Source organism: Boleophthalmus pectinirostris, unplaced genomic scaffold, assembly GCF_026225935.1.
Source record: "Boleophthalmus pectinirostris isolate CB_2022bp ecotype Guang Dong unplaced genomic scaffold, ASM2622593v1 HiC_scaffold_8, whole genome shotgun sequence".
Taxonomy (NCBI): domain Eukaryota; kingdom Metazoa; phylum Chordata; class Actinopteri; order Gobiiformes; family Gobiidae; genus Boleophthalmus; species Boleophthalmus pectinirostris.
The window spans coordinates 240,654-247,910 of record NW_026571515.1 but is presented as its reverse complement, the minus strand read 5'-3'; positions in this window follow the sequence as shown (position 1 = coordinate 247,910).

Below are 7,257 nucleotides of genomic sequence, written 5' to 3'. Positions count from 1 at the left end.
AACATTAGAACATTAGATCAGTAGAACATTAGAACATTAGAACATTAGAACATTAGAACAACAGAACAGTAGAACATTAGAACAGTAGAACAGTAGAACATTAGAACAGTAGAACAGTAGAACAGTAGAACAGTAGAACATTAGAACATTAGAACATCAGAACAGTAGAACATTAGAACATTAGAACAGTAGAACATAGAACATTAGAACATTAGAACAGAACAGTAGAACATTAGAACATTAGAACATTAGAACATTAGAACATTAGAACATTAGAACATTAGAACATTAGAACATCAGAACAGTAGAACATTAGAACATTAGAACAGTAGAACATTAGAACATTAGAACATTAGAACATCAGAACATTAGAACATCAGAACAGTAGAACATTAGAACATCAGAACAGTAGAACATTAGAACATTAGAACATTAGAACAGTAGAACAGTAGAACAGTAGAACATGTTTGTGTGATTCAGGAGCTTTAACGTTTGTAACTCTTCTGACCCCAGATGGCTGATGGGAAGTGTAGTTTTATGCTCCCTCTCAGGCCCCGCCCCCCTCAGGCCCCGCCCCCTCAGAGGAGCTGTCAACAGCGCTAAACGCTAAACGAGCCGTAGGAGCCAAACGAGCCGAGCGCCAGTCGAGCCGTGGCAGCGCGTTTGGAGCAGCTGCCCGTCAGCCCCTCGGCCGCGGCCCCGGCTCGGGTTTCTGCTCCTGTTTTTACACTTCTGATTTATGGCACAACATGAGCCTCTGAGCTGTGACTTTACACCTGATGCCCTCCCGATGAAGACATTAAAGTGTGACTCTTCATCTCCTGAGCTCAGGGTTAGAGCCGCTGCTCCTCAGCACAGTTTAAACAGAAAAAAACAACAACAACAAAAACTGAAGAAAAGAAGAGAACAAAAACTGTACAACACTTAATAAATACAATAAAAAACACACAGCACACTGAACACACAACACACTGAACACACAACACTGAACACACAACACACTGAACACACAACACACTGAACACACAACACACTGAACACACAACACACTGAACACACAACACACTGAACACACATGAACACACAACACACAACACACTGAACACACAACACACTGAACACACAACAACACACAACACACAACACTGAACACACACACACACATGAACACACACACTGAACACACACACACACACTGAACACACAACACACTGAACACACAACACACTGAACACACAACACTGAACACACACACACTGAACACACAACACACTGAACACACAACACACACAACACACTGAACACACAACACACTGAACACACAACACACTGAACACACAACACACACAACACACTGAACACACAACACACTGAACACACACAACACACTGAACACACACACACTGACACACAACACACTGAACACACAACACACTGAACACACAACACACTGAACACACACACACACACTGAACACACAACACACTGAACACACAACACACTGAACACACAACACACAACACACAACACACAACACACAACACACTGAACACACAACACACTGAACACACAACACACTGAACACACAACACACTGAACACACACACACTGAACACACAACACACTGAACACACACACACACAACACACTGAACACACAACACACTGAACACACAACACACAACACACACACACACAACACACTGAACACACAACACACACTGAACACACAACACACTGAACACACAACACACACACACACACTGAACACACAACACACTGAACACACAACAACACACACACACTGAACACACAACACACACAACACACACACTGAACACACAACACACTGAACACACAACACACTGACACACAACACACTGAACACACACACACACACACAACACACACTGAACACACAACACACTGAACACACAACACACTGAACACACACACACACACTGAACACACAACACACACACACACAACACAACACACTGAACACACAACACACAACACACACTGAACACACAACACACACACTGACACACACACATGACACACAACACACACACACTGAACACACAACACACACAACACACTGAACACACAACACACTGAACACACACACTGAACACACAACACACTGAACACACAACACACACAACACACTGAACACACAACACACTGAACACACAACACACTGAACACACAACACACACAACACACTGAACACACACAACACACTGAACACACAACACACACAACACACTGAACACACAACACACACACACTGAACACACACACACACACACAACACACTGAACACACAACACACTGACACACAACACTGAACACACAACACACTGAACACACACACACACACTGAACACACAACACACACTGAACACACACACACTGAACACACAACACACTGAACACACAACACACACACACACTGAACACACACACACACAACACACTGAACACACAACACACACAACACACTGAACACACAACACACACACACACACACACACAACACTGAACACACAACAACACACTGACACACACACACACACACACACTGAACACACAACACACTGAACACACAACACACTGAACACACAACACACAACACACACATGAACACACAACACACTGAACACACAAACACACTGAACAACACAACACACACACTGAACACACACAACACACTGAACACACAAACACACTGAACACACAACACACTGAACACACAACACACTGAACACACAACACACACACACAACACACACACATGAACACACAACACACTGAACACACAACACACTGAACACACAACACACACACACAACACACTGAACACACAACACACAAACACACAACACACTGAACACACAACACACACAACACACTGAACACACTGAACACACACTGAACACACAACACTGAACACACAACACACTGAACACACTGAACACACACAACATACTGAACACACAACATACTGAACACACAACACACTGAACACACAACACACACACAACACACATACTGAACACACAACACACTGAACACACAACACACTGAACACACAATGAACACACAACACACTGAACACACAACACACAACACACACTGAACACACAACACACTGAACACACAACACACAACACACACACTGAACACACAACACACACACACACTGAACACACAACACACTGAACACACAACACACTGAACACACTGAACACACACAACATACTGAACACACAACATACTGAACACACAACACACTGAACACACAACACACACAACATACTGAACACACAACACACTGAACACACAACACAGTGAACACACTGAACACACAACACACTGAACACACACAACACACTGAACACACAACACACACAACACACTGAACACACAACACACACAACACACTGAACACACAACACACTGAACACACAACACACAACATACTGAACACACAACACACTGAACACACTGAACACACAACACACACACACTACTGAACACAAACATACTGAACACACAACACACACTGAACACACAACACACTGAACACACACACACACATACTGAACGCACACATACTGAACACACACACACTGAACACACAACACACTGAACACACAACACACACACACTGAACACACAACACACACACACAACACACTGAACACACAACACACTGAACACACAACACACTGAACACACAACACACTGAACACACACACACACACTGAACACACAACAGTGAACACACAAACACACACAACACACTGAACACACACACACACTGAACACACAACACACTGAACACACAACACACTGAACACACAACACACACAACACACTGAACACACAACACACTGAACACACAACACACACAACACACACAACACACTGAACACACAACACACTGAACACACAACACACTGAACACACAACACACTGAACACACAACATACTGAACACACAACACACTGAACACACAACACACACAACATACTGAACACACACACAGATGTTCTCAGATGTTCTCGTGTGTTCTCAGATGTTCTCGTGTGTTCTCAGATGTTCTCAGATGTTCTCGTGTGTTCTCAGATGTTCTCGTGTGTTCTCAGATGTTCTCAGATGTTCTCATGTGTTCTCAGATGTTCTCGTGTGTTCTCAGATGTTCTCATGTGTTCTCAGATGTTCTCAGATGTTCTCATGTGTTCTCAGATGTTCTCAGATGTTCTCGTGTGTTCTCAGATGTTCTCAGATGTTCTCGTGTGTTCTCAGATGTTCTCAGATGTTCTCGTGTGTTCTCAGATGTTCTCGTGTGTTCTCAGATGTTCTCGTGTGTTCTCAGATGTTCTCGTGTGTTCTCAGATGTTGGAGGAGGTCTCTCCGGTGGACGAGTTGATGGAGCTGACTGCTCAGAGCCTGGTGGACCTAGAGATCCAGGATCGATTTGACGTCATCAAAGAAATCGGCCGCGGGAAATACGGACATGTGCTTCTCGTCACGCACCGCTGCCGAGGTAACGCACCAGCCAATCACAGACCAGCCCCGCCCACACACAAGCCCCGCCCACACAGACACACACACAAGCCCCACAGACACACACAGACACACACAGACACATCTTTAGGAGCTTTGGGTTAATTTACATATTGTAAATAGTGTAAATATAATAATTATTGTAAATAGTGTAAATATTGTAAATGTTGTAAATGTTGTAAATATAATAATTATTGTGATTATCATGATTATTGTAACTCTTCTGCTCTGACGTGGACTTCCTGAATGTCGCCGCTCCCTGGTGACCCCTGGAGCGTCAGATATGAATCACACTTCATCAGAGATTAAACCTGAGACTCTGTGTGTACAAACACAGACTCTAAATGCAGGGAATGGAACCCCAGACCTCCCAGACCTGCTCACAATGTCCATCTCTCACAGTGGCCTTGCTCAACGACACAGTGGTAACCTCCTGGGAATCTTACCCTCAGCTCGTACTGTGAATAGCGCCGTGAACACGGCTCTGCACTGACAGGCGTCGACAGGCGACTCCCTGCCACTCACTTGACTTTTATTTAAAGTGCGTTGCACTTTGGCACAAAGGAAAGAATCCCCCTGAAACCTCTGAGGATCTTTGTATGTGAAATCTCTGTGGCTCCGTCTGTGTTTGTGTGTGTGTGTTTGTGTTTATTTGTGTGTGTGTGTGTTGTGTGTGTGTGTTGTGTTTATTTGTGTGTTTGTGTATCATGTGTGTGTTGTGTTTATTTGTGTGTGTTGTGTGTTGTGTGTTGTGTTTGTGTGTGTGAGTGTGTGTTGTGTTTGTGTGTGTGTGTTGTGTGTTGTGTTTGTGAGTGTGTTGTGTTTATTTGTGTGTTTGTGTGTGTGTGTGTTGTGTTTGTGTGTGTGTTGTGTTTATTTGTGTGTGTTGTGTTTGTGTGTGTGTGTTGTGTTTGTGTGTGTTGTGTTTGTGTGTGTGTGTGTTTATTTGTGTGTTGTGTGTGTGTGTTGTGTTTGTGTGTTGTGTTTTTGTGTTGTTGTGTGTGTGTTTTGTGTTGTGTTGTGTTTGTGTGTGTGTGTGTGTGTGTTTGTGTGTGTTGTGTTTGTGTGTGTGTTGTGTTTATTTGTGTGTGTTTGTGTGTGTGTGTTTATTTGTGTGTTGTGTGTGTGTGTTGTGTTTGTGTGTTGTGTTTATTTGTGTGTTGTGTGTGTGTTGTGTTTGTGTGTGTGTGTTTGTGTGTGTGTTGTGTTTATTTGTGTGTGTGTGTTTGTGTGTTGTGTTTATTTGTGTGTTTGTGTGTGTTGTGTTTGTGTTTGTGTGTTGTGTTTATTTGTGTGTTGTGTGTGTGTGTTGTGTTTGTGTGTGTGTGTTTGTGTGTGTGTTGTGTTTATTTGTGTGTGTTTGTGTGTGTTGTGTTTGTGTGTTATGTGTTGTTTATTTGTGTGTGTGTGTTGTTTATTTGTGTGTGTGTGTGTGTTTGTGTGTGTTGTGTTTGTGTGTGTGTTGTGTTTGTCTGTGTTGTGTTTGTGTGTTGTTTATTTGTGTGTGTGTGTGTTGTGTGTGTGTGTGTTGTGTGTTGTTTATTTGTGTGTGTGTGTTTGTGTGTTTGTCTGTGTTGTGTTGTGTTTGTGTGTGTGTGTTGTGTTTGTCTGTGTTGTGTTTGTGTGTTTGTCTGTGTTGTGTTTGTGTGTGTTTGTGTGTTTGTCTGTGTTGTGTTTGTGTGTTGTGTCTGTGTTGTGTTTGTGTGTGTTTGTTGTGTTGTGTGTGTGTGTGTTGTGTTGTGTTTGTGTTGTGTGTGTGTTTGTGTGTGTTGTCTGTGTTGTGTTTGTGTGTGTGTTGTGTGTTGTGTTGTGTGTGTTGTGTGTTGTGTGTGTGTGTGTGTGTGTTGTGTGTGTTGTTGTGTGTGTGTGTTTGTCTGTGTGTGTTGTGTGTGTGTTTGTGTGTTGTGTTGTGTTGTGTGTTGTGTGTGTGTGTGTTGTGTGTGTGTTGTGTTGTGTGTGTGTGTTGTGTGTGTGTGTGTGTGTTGTGTTGTGTGTGTGTGTGTGTTTGTGTGTGTGTTGTGTTGTGTTGTGTTGTGTGTGTGTGTGTTGTGTGTGTGTTGTGTGTGTGTGTGTGTGTTTGTGTGTGTGTGTGTGTGTTGTGTGTGCTGTGTTGTGTTTGTGTGTGTGTGTGTGTGTGTGTGTTGTGTGTGTGTGTGTGTGTGTGTGTGTTGTGTGTGTGTGTGTGTGTTTGTGTGTGTGTGTGTCTGTGTTGTGTGTGTGTGTGTGTGTGTTGTCTGTGTTGTGTCTGTGTTGTGTTTGTGTGTGTGTGTGTGTGTTGTGTGTGTTTGTCTGTGTTGTGTGTTGTGTGTTTGTCTGTGTTGTGTTTGTCTGTGTTGTGTTTGTGTGTGTGTTGTGTTTGTCTGTGTTGTGTTTGTGTGTGTGTTGTGTTTGTGTGTTGTGTGTTGTTTATTTGTGTGTGTGTGTGTTGTGTTCAGGGACCCCGATGGCTCTGAAGGTGATGCCCAGGACGTCGACGCACCTGCAGGGCTTCCTCCGTGAGTACTGCACCTGTCTGCACCTGTCAGGACACCCTGCCATCGTGGGACTGTTCGGGATCATCTTCAGATCCACCGAACATTACTGCTTCGCCCAAGAGCTGGTGATCGGACGAGACCTGTTCACCATCATCCAGCCAAAGGTCCGACGCACAAGTGTACACACAACACACACACGACACACA